The sequence below is a fragment of the Mesoplodon densirostris genome, chromosome 5 (genome assembly GCF_025265405.1).
Source record: "Mesoplodon densirostris isolate mMesDen1 chromosome 5, mMesDen1 primary haplotype, whole genome shotgun sequence".
In the NCBI taxonomy this organism is placed as follows: Eukaryota; Metazoa; Chordata; class Mammalia; order Artiodactyla; family Ziphiidae; genus Mesoplodon; species Mesoplodon densirostris.
The window spans coordinates 141064841-141079900 of NC_082665.1; positions in this window are offsets into that span (position 1 = coordinate 141064841).

The following is a 15060-nucleotide window of genomic DNA, read 5'->3' on the forward strand; positions in this document are numbered from 1 at the left end:
TTTGATTTCCATTTGCATGGAATATCTTTTTCCATCCCCTCACTTTCAGGCTGTATGTGTCCCTAGGTCTGAAGTGTGTCTCTTGTAGACAGCATATATATGGGTCTTGTTTTTGTAGCCATTCAGCCAGTCTGTGTCTTTTGGTGGGAGCATTTAATCCATTTACATTTAAGGTAATTATCGATATGTATGCTCCTATTACCATTTTCTTAACTGTTTTGGGATTGTTTTTGTAGGTCTTTTCCTTCTCTTGTGTTTCCTGCCTAGAGAAGTTCCTTTAGCATTTGTTGTAAAGCTGGTTTGGTGGTGTTGAATTCTCTTAGGTTTTGCTTCTCTGTAAAGGTTTTAATTTTTCCATCAAAGCTGAATGAGATCCTTGCTGGATAGAGTAATCTTGGTTGCAGGTTTTTCCCTTTCAGCACTTTAAATATGTCCTGCCACTCCCTTCTGGCTTGTAGAGTTTCTGCTGAAAGATCAGCTGTTAACCTTATGTGGATTCCCTTGTATGTTATTTGTTGTTTTTCCCTTGCTGCTTTTAATATTTTTTCTTTGTATTTAATTTTTGATCGTTTGATTAATATGTGTCTTGGCGTGTTTCCCCTTGGATTTATCCTGTATGGGACTCTCTCTGCTTCCTGGACTTGATTAACTATTTCCTTTCCCATATTAGGGAAGTTTTCAACTATAATCTCTTCAAATATTTTCTCAGTCCCTTTCTTTTTTCTTCTTCTTCTGGTACCCCTATAATTCGAATGATGGTGTGTTTAATATTGTCCCAGAGGTCTCTGATACTGTCCTCAATTCTTTTCATTCTTTTGTCTTTATTCTGCTCTGCAGTAGTTACTTCCAGTATTTTATCTTCCAGGTCCCTTATCCGTTCTTCTGCCTCAGTTATTCTGCCATTGATCCCTTCTAGAGTATTTTTAATTTAATTTCTTGTGTTGTTCATGATTGTTTGTTTGCTCTTTAGTTCTTCTAGTTCCTTGTTAAACGTTTCTTGTATTTTCTCCATTCTATTTCCAAGGTTTTGGGTCATCTTTACTATCATTATTCTGAATTCTTTTTCAGGTAGACTGCCTATTTCCTCTTCATTTGTTAGGTCGGGTTGGCTTTTACCTTGCTCCTTCATCTGCTGTGTGTTTCTTTGTCTTCTCATTTTACTTAACTTACTGTGTTTGGTGTCTCCTTTTTGCAGGCTGCAGGTTTGTAGTTCCCATTGTTTTTTCTGTCTGTCCCCAGTGGCTAAGGTTGGCTCAGTGGGTTGTGTAGGTTTCCTGGTGGAGGGGACTAGTTCCTGTGTTCTGGTGGATGAGGCTGGATCTTGTCTTTCTGGTGGGCAGCACCGTGTCTGGTGGTTTGTTTTGGGGTGTCTGTGAACTTATTATCATTTTAGGCAGCCTCTCTGCTAATGGGTGGCATTTTGTTCCTGTATTGCTAGTTGTTTGGCATAGGGTGTGCAGCATTGGAACTTGCTTGTCGTTGAGTGGAGCTGGGTCTTGGCATTGAGATGGAGATCTCTGGGAGATTTTTGCCATTTGGTATTATGTGCAGCTGGAAGGTCTCTGTTGGACCAATGTCCTGAACTTGGCTCTCCCACCTCAGAGGACAGTCCTGATGCCTGGCTGGAGCACCAAGAGCCTGTCATCCACACGGGTCAGAATAAAATGGAGAAAAAAGGAAAGAATGAAAGGAAAAGATAAAATAAAATAAAAAATTATAATAAATAATATAAAATAAAATAAAAACAAAAAATAATTTTTTTAAAAAAATTTAAGTAATTAAAAAAAAGAAAAAAAGAGAGAACAACCAAAAAACCAGTCCACCAATGATAACAAGTGCTGCAAATTATGCTAAAAAAAAAAACAAAAACAAAAAACAAAAAAAAACGGACAGATAGAACCCTAGGACAAATGGTAAAAGCAGAGCTATATAGACAAAGTCACACACATAAGCATATGCATACAGACTCACAAAAAGAGAAAAAGGGAAAAAAAATATATATATATATCATTGCTCCCAAACTCCACCTCCTCAGTTTGGGATGATTCATTGTCTATTCAGGTATTCCACAGATGCAGGGTACATCAGTTGACTGGAGATTTAATCCGCTGCTCCTGAGGCTGCTGGGAGAGATTTCCTTTTCCCCTCTTTGTTCCCACAGCTCCTGGGATTCAGCTCTGGATTTGGCCCCGCCTCTGCGTGTAGGTCACCTGAGGGTGTCTGTTCTTTGCTCAGACAGGACGGGGTTAAAGGAGCCGCTGGCTCACTCAGGCCACGGGGGGGGAGGGGTACTGTTGCGGGGCGAGCCTGCGTGGCAGAGGCCAGTGTGATGCTGCACCAGCCAGAGGCATGCTGTGCGTTCTCCAGGGGAAGTTGTCCCTGGATCACGGGACCCTGGCAGTGGCGGGCTGCACAGGCTCCCGGGAGGGGAGGTGTGGATAATGACCTCTGCTCGCACACAGGCTTCTTGGTGGCAGCAGCAACAGCCTTAGCATCTCATGCCCGTCTCAGGAGCTCCTTTAAGCGGTGCTCTTAATCCCCTGTCCTCGCACACCAGGAAACAAAGAGGCAAGAAAAAGTCTCTTGCCTCTTCGGCAGCTCCAGACTTTTTCCCGGACTCCCTCCTGGCTAGCCGTGGTGCACTAACCCCTTCAGGCTGTGTTCACGCTGCCAACCCCAGTCCTCTCCCTGGGATCCGACGGAAGCCCGAGCCTAAGCTCCCAGACCCGCCCGCCCCGGCAGGTGAGCAGACAAGGCTCTCGGGCTGCTGAGTTCTGGTTGGCGCCAATCCCTCTTACATGCACTCTTAATGGCTAACCTTGTTTGATGCAGTTTAGGGTGATGCACAAGAAAGTTTAACTAGAAAAAATAATTAATTTAACTGTTCTGTGGCAAATATTAGAGAACCAATCTTTTACCTAATTACAGACCAGTTAGGATAATTTGGGCTACACGTAACATGCAAGCCAATTCATAGTGACCCAAACAAAAAGGATATGTGTTGGCCTGCATAACAGGCAGTCCAGGGTTGAAAAATCTCTCTCTTCTATTATGTCATTAAGGACCTGTTCTCTCAGTCTCTCCATTCTGCCATCAACACCTTAAACCTAAACCAGCTTCCAACCTCCTGGTTTTAATGTGGTCACCAGTACTGATCAAAGCCACATGTTTCCTTGTTCATGACCAGCTCAAGAGAAAGAAAACACCTCTGCCCTAACTGCACAACATAATTGCATTCTATTGGACTAACTGTGCCACTTAGGTTATTACATGCCCATTCCTAAACCAATCACTGTCACCAGGGGAATGCAATGCACTGTCTGGCTTATGCCTGAGTTCCTGACACTTAGAAAAGGAGCGGGATTTTCATGATTGCCCTGGACCTCTCAAGCTTTACTCTTAGATTTAAACAATTTGATAAAGTGCATGGCAGCTACAATAGGTGTTGAGGGATACATAGATGTTTTGAATTTGAACAGCAATCGCGACTCCCCCACTGAATAAAACACCATCCAGCTTAAACTGACTACCATTCATACCCGATATTTACCATCTCAACACTGAGTCAATATCTTTTAATATGTTTTTGCTTAGAAAAGGACTTTCCTTTGAAGGATCTTCTTCTCAATAAAAGGTTGCCGCCTAAGCATATCCTTTTATAATATAGAGACAGATAAAATATACATCCAATTTGATGAATAGACATGAAGAAAATATTTAACTCTCAAAGTAGTACAGATATTTAATTCTACTCTATATATACATCATGTATTTATTTGTGTGCAACTTTTTTCCCAAATATTTAGCTGTTATATTAACTATCCCTTTTAGTTAAACTTTCTTGTGCATCACCGTAAACTGCATCAAACAAGGTTAGTCATTACGAGTGTATTTAAGATAATAAACAACCTACTCTAGGTAAACCTGAGTTTGGAGGGGCATCATTTTGAGGTCCAGCTGGTTCAGACATTTGAACATAATGAGCACTGATCATATTTTTTTAAATTTCCTTTTTATTCATTCATTGCATCAATAATTTCTTCATATAATATTTGCTCATAAATAGTTAACTAAAATTTCTCACCCAAATATCTCTTTATTACACAGTTATGATTACACTTAGAGCAGATTCATAGACTGTTTTTATTTTTCTCAATTATTTTAGGTTTATTTCTTTATGTATATTTAAGAGCAAGAAGATGCTAATGTTTAGCACTTCATGATAGAAAAACAAAAACTATATAGATTTGAGAGAAAGGAGGAAACCTATACTACAAGTTAAATTGCTTCTTTTTTTCTTTGTATTATCAAAGAATCCCCCACTCCCACTTCCTAATCCCCAGCAAGAATCATCTTTAATTTTTTACTTCTTTTTTTCTTTGGGGGAATTTATTTTGTATCTCTAATTTACATGCTTTTACATCGACTTCTTGACTTTTTGTTAATGTTATAGACATTATGCATTTATTTCCCATAATGTTTCAACAGAGGATCAGGCATTTATCATCTCTTTATATTTATTGACTGTAGTATGTGTGGGAGCTTCATAAGCAATGAGGAAATTCTCCACGCTATTCTGCTAAAATCTATATTTATCTCTCATTGGTACTTCACAATGTGAACATTTGGCTTTATCACCATTCAGCATGAGGTACTCTATTAGGTATTTATTTTTAACGGTAACTGAGTAGCCCAATGCTGACTGTGTGATGGTTTGTCTAAGTTCCATGGTCTAGTCGGCTGTGACTCTTATAGAAATTTGTTCAGGGCTATTCAACCATTATGCCTGTCATACCTGGACTTTTTCATTCAGTTGAAGCTCCAAAGCTAAAACAAAGAGGATAATTCATCCCAATTTTAAAAGAGGCATGAGAGAAGCTGTGCTGAACTTGCTAAGTGATAACCTAAAAATAGACACCTTAGCCCATCACCCATACAAGGGTATGTAAGAGGTAGTGAGGAGAATGATTCAAGGATGACAGAGAAAACAGATTTTTGGAGAGAATTTTCAGAGGGCCAGGCAATCTTCCAGTCCTGTGAGGTAGAGACTTCTTTTTACCCATTTCAAAACAAGTAGGAAGGATGTAACCCAACCAGCTGGAGAACTTGATCTCGGGTTTCTAGAGTTCATGGGGTGCTGGAGCTGGTGCCTAATTCTCAGTTGGAGATGTGTTAATGTTAAAAATCCATCAGGAAGTATCTTGACACATGAATGATGGGCGTGGGAAGCACATATGCATTGCCTGTAGGCCACAATGACCCAGTGAGATCCCCAAATAGTGGGACATGAATTGTTTTCAGAAGGATCCAGCAGAAAAGATTGAAATGTTCTGGGAGATAGAAGCTAAATCAGCAGGAAGGAATGACCTTTCTATCCTCTGTGTGGTTATGTTACTGGTAAATACACAGATTCATTTATTGCATTTTGAGTTTGACTTTTAGGGATTCCATTTTCAAATTTAAATTAGTTTTTTAGTTATTGAAATATATAAATAGTTGAAAAGTCAAATTTATGAAACAAAGATTTTCAGTGAAGTCTAGTTGTCATCCGATCTTTTTCTTTTATGGCCTGCTCCTGAATCCAGATAGATAGATTGATAGATAGATAGAGATAATAGATAGATCTATAGATATAAATAGGTTTCTATATATAAACACACATTTATGTTATATATATATATCATATATACACACATAATACACACACATATGCACTTACATGCACACACACATACACACACACAGATTTTATAGCTACATAGTACTCCACTGTGAGGATATACCATAATTTATTCAACCATTTCTGATTGATAGATAGTTTTGTTTTCCCCATTACAAATAGTAGATAATACTCAGAGAGGGAGGGAGATGAGTCTGGGAACTAGGGAAAAAAACAGAATGTGTAAGGCTTTAAAAGCCATAGTAAGAGTTTTGGACTTTATTCTAAGGACATCCACAGCCACTGAAAAGTTTTGAGCAGAGGTCTAACATGCTATGCTGTTTGTTTTGTCTAGGACTGTGTGAACTGAAGAAGAGAGGCCCAGGAAGGTGACTACTGCATGAATTGCAAAGTTCTCTGTTAGGAATATCATTTCTATTAATGAAATATGTCCTTTGCTTACCCTGAAGCCTACAGTTTTAAATAATTTCCTAGGAAAGCAGATTGATATAGCCAACTAGAGTCTGTAAGATACTTAAAAATAGGTTTCCAAGATTAAGATTTTAAGTTTATATTGCCTGGTCCCAGGGCATATATTTATTTAACATTTCAGAGTATATAAAAAATCCCATACAGATTATAAATTAAGGAAATGCAGAGTAATTTCTGTATGTACACAAAGACTGAAATCTGAAATAGCTTTGTGTTCAATGAGAGTCCCGAAGATCATTTAATTTTTCAGAATCTGTAAAGCTTTTCCAAAACCTTGCCATTAGCTCTCCTGTGGTACTACACATTAGAGCTAATAACGCAGTTACAACTTATGTAGTTAAACAGTGACATTGCTTTTTTCCCCTAGAAGTTCTTTTTAGACATATAGTCATCTTCATTGTACAGTTGTATGGATTCACATTGCTGCAGCCAAAGTAAAATTATCAATATAAGTTCTCTGTCTTAGTAAATGCCAGATTTTCTATCAATTAACCAAATACTGAATTTCATTAAAGTTCTAACCTATTTTAAAAGAGTATGTAGTGTTTCCAGGCAAAGACTCATGTTCTTTTTTTCTTTCTTCAAGTGGCTTAAAGAACAAAAGGGTTTTTTTGGTTGCTGTTTCCTTTTGTGCTTTTCTTGTTTGTTTTGGCATCTTTTGCCTTGTGAAATGTGTATAAATTCTCTTTCTCTAAAAACCAAAACAGTTACATTTTAATATTCTAGCTACAAATAATAAATCTTATGGGATTCCGGGTAGATGAAGTAAACCTTTATACTACAGAGGAGGAGAAGGAGAAGGAGGGCGAAGAAGAGGAGGAGGAGGAGGAGGAAGAGGAAGAAGACGAAGGAGAAGAAGGAAAAGGAGAAGGAGGAAAAGGAGAATATGTGGCCACCATATTCATGGGTGGCCTTGAAAGATAGTTTGGATGAAAATCTTCTCAACCAGAAGATCAACAAGGAGTGTACCTGCTCGTCTAGTTTGTGTGAGAAGTGGCCAAAAGTGAGACTACGTATAGACTCCTAGGCAGTAGCAAAACAGATGAACTTCTGGTCAGGACATTGGAAAGGACCAAAAGTTCAGAAATAAGAAGGTATGGGGTAGAGGTATATGTCTGGACATATGGAATGGACAGAAAGTATAAATACTTTGTAGCAATTTTAATGCCCATCAAAAAACATGCACCATGGAAAAGGTCCTGGATAACTAAGTACACAAAATTACTTGACCAATGGATATTAGCTAATCTCATTATCAGCAACTTCAGACTTAGCATAAAGGGTATATTAAAGGAATGGTCACAGTGGCAGAGATGGAGGCTATGGATGGCTCAAGCACATGGACTCCCACTTACCAAGCCCTATGTAGCTACTTCTGCTTCTGAACATGTAACTTGTTCAGTAACAGAGACCAACTCTGTGCATCTGATTGTTGAAAACAAGTCTGCATGTGTTTCTCATACGTTTGAAGGCTTTACCAGCAGAGGCACTGGCCACTTTTATTCAGGACTATCTTTTCAAGGATGTTTGTAGTGAATAGACTTGGAAGACAGAGGTCATGGCTTCCCCTGGAGTTAAGGGGCAGGTTTGTTTACTATCCACTACTATAGTGATAAGACCTCCTTCTGGGGAAAAGATACAAACCTACTTCCCATTATAAAATATCTGGGTTCCCTAAGGTTGGGGTTCCTGTCCTGTCCAACTCACTGCATGTGTATTCCTCTTCACAAACTCCTTTTGGGAAATGGGGCTGGAGCAAAGATGATGATACTCTCACTACTGCTGTTGCTGTACATAATAAACGGCCTGTTTTCTCTGATTCAAGAGTCTCATGTCTTCTGGCAAAATCTATGAAACTATGGCAGGCTAATGTAGTTTGTAAATAGAGTAAAATCTCAGCTCTTTCACAGTTCTTGACAACAATATGTCACTATTACTTGGGAAGACCAATGGACCAGTTGGAACATGTTGACTACATTGACCCCTTCCATTCTAGAAAGGCCAAGAGTCTTTCCCTCTTAGAGGAATAGATGCCTATTCTGGGTATAGATTTGCCATTGTTACCTGCTTAGTTTCAGTGAGCACCAATATTTCAGGGTTTATGGATTTCATATGGCATAGCATCAGATCAGGTAATCTACTTTGTGGTGAAAGAGGTATGAGAGTGGGCCCATGACTGTAGAATCCAATAATTATATCACATACCAAACCATCCAGAAGCAGCCAACCTCACAGAATGTTGGAACAGCTTTAAAGGCTCAGTTTCAGCACCAGTTCAGAGGCAATTCTCTGAAAGTATGGAATGCCACACTTTGGTATGTATTAAATTAGAGGCCTCAATATGGCGTTGTGTCCCCAATAGAAAAATACAAAGATTTGAGGACCAGAATGTAGAAGTAAGAGTGACCATATATAGCATCTCTCCCAAAGACCCAATGGGGATTTTGTGCTTCCCATCCTACAGCTCTGGGCTGTGCAGAAATGGAGCTCCTGAAAGCCAAAAGGATTATACTATTATCAAGGTCATCAATAAAAATTTCATTATATTATAAGCTACCGCTGCCACCAAGGCACCTTGTCCACCAGGACTCCTTGTGTCCAGAGACCAGCCAGCAGACAAAAATAGAAATCACCATGCTAACAAGGGTAACTGATTTCTGAGTGGCAGGAACTGGTGAGGCTGCTTTTACACAATGGGGGCAAGAAGGAACACATGTGGAACCCAACTTATCCACTTGGGTACCTCCTAGTACTCCATTGCTCCACTGAACAGATATATGCAGCAACTCAGGCCTGATAAGGGCATGATCATCAAGCATTCAGACCCTCAGGACACCACCAAGTAAGTAATCAAGATATGCTGAGGTGATAGCTGAGGGCTTTAGAATGGATCTTACAGGTGGAAAAAGATGAGAACCAATGAGATCAACCAGAGTGACCAAGGCTGTAGTTCACCCTATAAATTTCTCTCTTTTAAGTTTCTCCTCAGGAAGACAGATCCATGGGAACCATGGAGGAGCTCCTCCCCAAATAAGTGTGGAGAAGTAAATCTGTGTAGAGCAAGTGCTAAACTGTGCCAGCCATGAAAATGGACCATTCAAATACCTTGCTGAATGAAGTGTAATTGATTGGTGGCCCAAGCTGTTACATTAGGAACCCACCAACATGACTGTGCTGAGGCCAGACTTCCCACATCCTGCTTCTAGCCAAAGACTGAACACACAAGGAATTCCTCTGATGGGAAACTTTGGCTCAAAACTTCCCATTGCCTTAGCTGAAATTTTCTTCAAACTGCAGTGCAAGACCCTCCTTCCTTCCTTCTCTCCTTCACAGAAGTCAGAACTACATTAGAGTCAGAAGGCTTTCCCCACCTTCTCCAGCCACTTTTCATTTGTCCCTCACAGATGTCTTCTTCAGTATAGTTCTTGCACATCTAACCCTATCTTGCCTTCTGCCCTTAGAGGACCCAAACTAACACAGAGGCATCATTAATAAGTACATCCAGGATAAAAGACTTTATATTAAGTAAGCCACTACCAATAGTGTCAACAGTGACCTCCATTAGCTTTCCTGGATGTAATCATCAGGAATTCTGTGAATATGTGTCAGAAATAGAAGCTGAGTACTCTACCTTACAGCAATTCTATAACTCAAAAGTGACACTGTATTGCAATTTTCTTGAGGTCAGAGCCAAGATTAAACTTTCTGTGATCAAGAAGAACTGTCCTCAAACACTCTTTTTGAATGTTGAATGAATTTGGAGATTACCATTTGTGGTAGACTTGATAACATTTCTTAATTAATTTGACCTAAAATTACAAGGCAAAACTATAAGTACTGATATCAGTACTTATATGCAAAACTTACACTGAAGGAGTGTCATTTGGATGACAACTAATATTGTTTGAATCATAAGTAAGGTCAAGCTGCTTTATACACCGCCTAGGTTGTCAAAAGTTAAGATAAAAAGAAATACCTCCACTACCACACAATTTTGAAGGAGATATACTTTTCAAGCTCAACCTAAGTTCTAATAGTTCCAGGTTCAAAAGAAATTTCCATGTTTCAAAATTCATTTAACTACATAAGTGAGGAGCTTCCACCTAACCTACAACTGAAAAGGAATAATCTGAAATATAATGACATACTAAAAGGCAAATATCTAGAGAAGAATCTAACGGAATTCTATAAGTGCCTTTCGTGTGCTCAAGGATTAATATCAGTATTTGGCAGAATTTAGCTCTATGAAAAGACATTTTCAAAGATAAAATAATAAAATCTCATTACTGATCAGCATTGTGATGAATACTTGCAATTGATTTTGATGATGGGAAACACTGACTTGGAACCCAATTAGTGAATATTATTCCTAAAGGAGAATTCCACTTTTCTGATTAATATGCTTATATTACCAAAAATTGTCTTCAATTATTATGTTTTGAATGTCATCAATAAGATTTGTGGAATCCTGATTTCTCACTTGTTATTTAATGTCCTCTATAATAGTCTCAATTTTGCCTCTTGGCCCACAAAGCCTAAAGTATTTATTATCTGATCCTTTCCAGTGTAGGTTATGAGTATGAAAGGTTCAAAAACAGAAACCATATGCAAAGCCTTGATTGTTTGTCCTTGCATTTGATATTAATTAAATATACTCTATTTTCCAGAGTGCTATTTGAGAACAATTCTATGATGCCTTCAAATACAAACATGTTTGCAGCAAAGCAGATATGTGAGGGGAAAATGTCTATGAGGAGTTTTGAATGGTGCCATTTAGATTTTCACAACCCAGTTTCCTTAATTTTATACTGCCTGAAGTCATCATTTGTGGCTTGACATAAGACAAAATTATTTGAAATTGTTCAACATGCTCCAATATAGTAGTAGTCTTAATGATATTAGATGTGCTATTAATCTAATTTGTAAATTATACTGGTGCCTAAAATGTTTTAGCTGTATTTAAGATGTTTCAAAATACAAGAATATACCAATAACAGTGATCTAGGGTAAAATATATGACTATGCAGAAATTATATGTTTGGGCAGTGCAGGAAGCTATTTACAGATTCTACCTGCCTTGCTCCGTGGTCATCCCCTGTGGCATACCCAGATATTTTCACAAGCTGGAAAGAAAAACACTGGGAGTGAGATAAATATGCAGTTTATACTCAACATAAAATGTAATAAAAATATTAAATGTACTTGTGCTCACATTAATAATCTTTCAAATTCAATGTTAAAACTATAGTGCCACGAATAATGTTTTTTAAAAATATGCACACCCAAAATAAAGCTTTACATGAAAAATAATGAATATTAGTTATATTACTCTTCAGAATGGAATTTCAAGAGTGTTATTAAAATTATAAAACAAATTAGACCCAGTTTGTTAATGCTTTTTTAAAAAAACTATTTTAGAAGATAAATGCTTTGTTAGAATTCATTCATCTCAAACTTATTCCTTCTGCATGCTAATTAATAGAACAGGATCATGGTTTTGTTAATTAAAATATGATACCTCAGGGAATTGAAATTAATTTTGAAGTCCTAATAGATACTCTCATATCAATAAATCTCCCAGATGTTTTGTTAGCATTATATGAAAGTGGATAAAGGCATTCTTAGCTTGACTTTGGAGAAAGTGAGAAGGAATTATCCATTTTAGGCTAATCACAATGCATGAGGTAGATGAATGTAGTTTTTCATTAAGACTAATCTCCATGGATATGTTAGAAATTTCAGAATAAGCTTTCAAACACTATATATCTAAGTCTTTTGTTCAAATGCGATCCAGTTTAATAGTTACTGAAAGCTGTAACCATCTGGCAGATGTTTTCTGGCCTATGTGAAATGAGTTGAGGGGCTCATTTCTGTTTCCAATGAACACATGTCCAGGTCACCAGAAATACCACCACAATTTGCACCCTAATTAGCAATCTCAAGCATGTTGTGGGCTGCATCGTAATGGAACATGGGCTACTCTCCAAATTTGGAAATGAATCTATTCAGATACAAATAGAAATGCCCTTGTAGGGTCAGCATCAAGAGAGCTGGCATTTCTGTGTAGTGTAAATTTCAAAAACAAAAGATTGGGGTTTTTTTCTGGCTTTAGGTATTCATTTGACATTTTCTCTGAAAAATGCTTCCTTTTCACTAGCAATTTTTTGATATAATACAGAGTAAAGCATATGTCATTATGGTTCTTAACATTCTGAGGAAAACAGACCCTTCGGAGAATCTGATAAAAGCTACAAGAGCTTACCCCGTAAAATTAATTGATGGATATATACCAACATTTATATACAATGTCAAAGACTTTACAGAATAACGTTATCCTAAGATAAGGAAAAGATCTTAGAAACTATGATCAAGATTTTCACTGTGATGTGTAGACTAAATTCAGTAAAGAAGTTTCTTCATTACAATAATAGGCCCAATAAAAATACATGGTAAGAATTTTTAAATAAAAAGATTCAATACAGTTGTCACTTCTTTCATATTCTAGTTGGAATGGTACCCCCCACATTCCAACATTTTCTTAGGTTGGTAGTTCTCTAATGTCTGAGCCTATATTTCTATAAATATATCTATTTGGTCCTATAGGCTATACATTAAGCACAAGTCACTGTATTTTACATGAGGCCTTCCATTTTGTTTATAACTATCAAATACCTGCTCTAAAAGATTAAATGGAATGTCCTTGACCTGTGAGAAGAATAATTACACAAGTATGAAAATGAAATTCAGGAGAGAAAACAAGAATTTTCTTTGTACATCAAATTTATATAATATTAAGGTGGGTATACTCCGCTTGAAAAAATCTGTTCGTTTAAGTCAACTAATCTATATTGAGTTAGAAAGAGACATAAACAGGATAGAAGGGGTTGCTGTCCTTTTGACACAATGAGTGAGAGATGAACATGTGGAAACAAGCAGCTCTAGCACAGCATGGGATAAGCCATGGTGGGGAGGAACAAGATGGCACAGTAGTCCTTAAGAGGTAAACCTGGGTGATGCTCAGTGTCTCTGGGCCTAGAGCTCCTGGAGGGCCACATGTGTGTTTTATTTGATTCTAATTCTTATGTCCAGCATGATGACTGGCCAACAGAAAGTCACGTAATAGAGATTTTGTGTTGAAAATTCAATTTGTCATGGAGTTGATGATGGTGGTGGTGGTGTGTATGTACAACTTATAAAACCTCAGAGCTTTTTGAATAATCAATATGTATAATTATTTATACATGTTTTACAAAATGTGTTATACAAATCGAAAGATCAGAAGAGAGGTATGGACTAATATTATGAATTTGAGAGTTGATAGAAATTACAGTGCACATGTGGATCAGATTGTTCAGGGAGAGAGTATAGAATGAAAAAATAAAATAAAGGACCAAGGATGCAGCATAGGTAACATCAAAATTAAAAGTTAGGTAAATGCAAGAAGGTCCTCAGAGTCATAAAAGCAAAACCAGGAAGAAATATCAAATAAGTCAAAGAAGGAAAGTGTTTTGAAACAAGCAAAAGCCAGATTGTGCTTGTCTAGGTAGAGAATGGCGGGTAGTGGGTGGGGAGAGGAAGTTGAGAAGGCAAATAATGATGTATATTTCAGGAAGCTTCTATTCAAACAAAGGAGACAAAGACTCTGGCATTGCAACTGACACAGACACCAATGAGAGAAATAGTGCTCCAGATTTTCCTTCATGTGGCACGTAGATTCCTGCCCAAAGGATTTCACACAGATTTAAGAACTCTCCGCTAGGAAGGGGAGGTCAAATAAACATTACAGTGAATTATGAGAAATGGTTTCTGGGATCACCTTTCCTCTAGGTTTATCTGTCCAAATTACTTGTAAAATGTGCCTGAAGGTAAGGAAATGAAGCACCTGAGACCTGGAGACTTTTTGCAACTCTGTAGCACTATCATTCATTTTTTTGTTTGTTTGTTTTTGTTTTTGGTACGCGGGCCTCTCACTGTTGTGGCCTCTCCCACTGCGGAGCACAGGCTCCGGACGCGCAGGCTCAGCGGCCATGGCTCATGGGCCCAGCCACTCTGCGGCATGTGGGATCTTCCCAGACCGGGGCACGAACCCGTATCGCCTGCATCGGCAGGCGGACCCTCAACCACTGCGCCACCAGGGAAACCCCATTTTTTTTAACTTTAATTAGCCTTCTGAGGAGCAACTTAGAAAGGCCAGTGTACCATTTCTCAGATAATTCCTGGTTATAAAGAATATAAAATATGAGGGGAAAAATTAAACACAGATGACACAGAAGCCCTTAACTCGATTTCCTTATCTACAAATACTTGCAGCCAAATACTACTACAATGTTCACTTTCCTTCCTTGCCATTGTTTTGTTTATTTCTACTTCACTTAAATAATTGGTTTTGTTCTGTGACTTCTCTTGTACAGTAATGCATGCAAATATAAATGAATTAAATCAGCCAAAGAATAAAATTATATGATAACGTGTGATTCCTTCCCCCTCCGTTTTTTGCTAAATAGAACAATTTTTAAAACTGAAAACTCTCCAAGTTAGCTTTTCCCCTTCGTTTACTTTAAACTAATAGAGGGTCTAATCCTATCCTTTCCTCTGGCACACTAACCAGGGACAAGGTGGGCCTCTGTGAGATCCCCTATGGTCTCCTACTTTGTAATCTCATTTTAGTTACAAACTCAAGAAAATGCCGTTTTGGAAATCCTGCCATTTGGGAAAACATGAATGGAACTTGAGAGCAGAGCATTACGCTAAGTGAAATAAGTCAGACAGAGGAAGGGAAATTCTGTATGATATCACTTGGATGTGGAACCTGAAAAACCTGAATTCATAAAAACAGAAAGTATCATGGTGGTTACCAAGGGATGGAGGTAGGGTGAGGGGGAGAACTGGGGAGATGCTGTTTAAGTGTA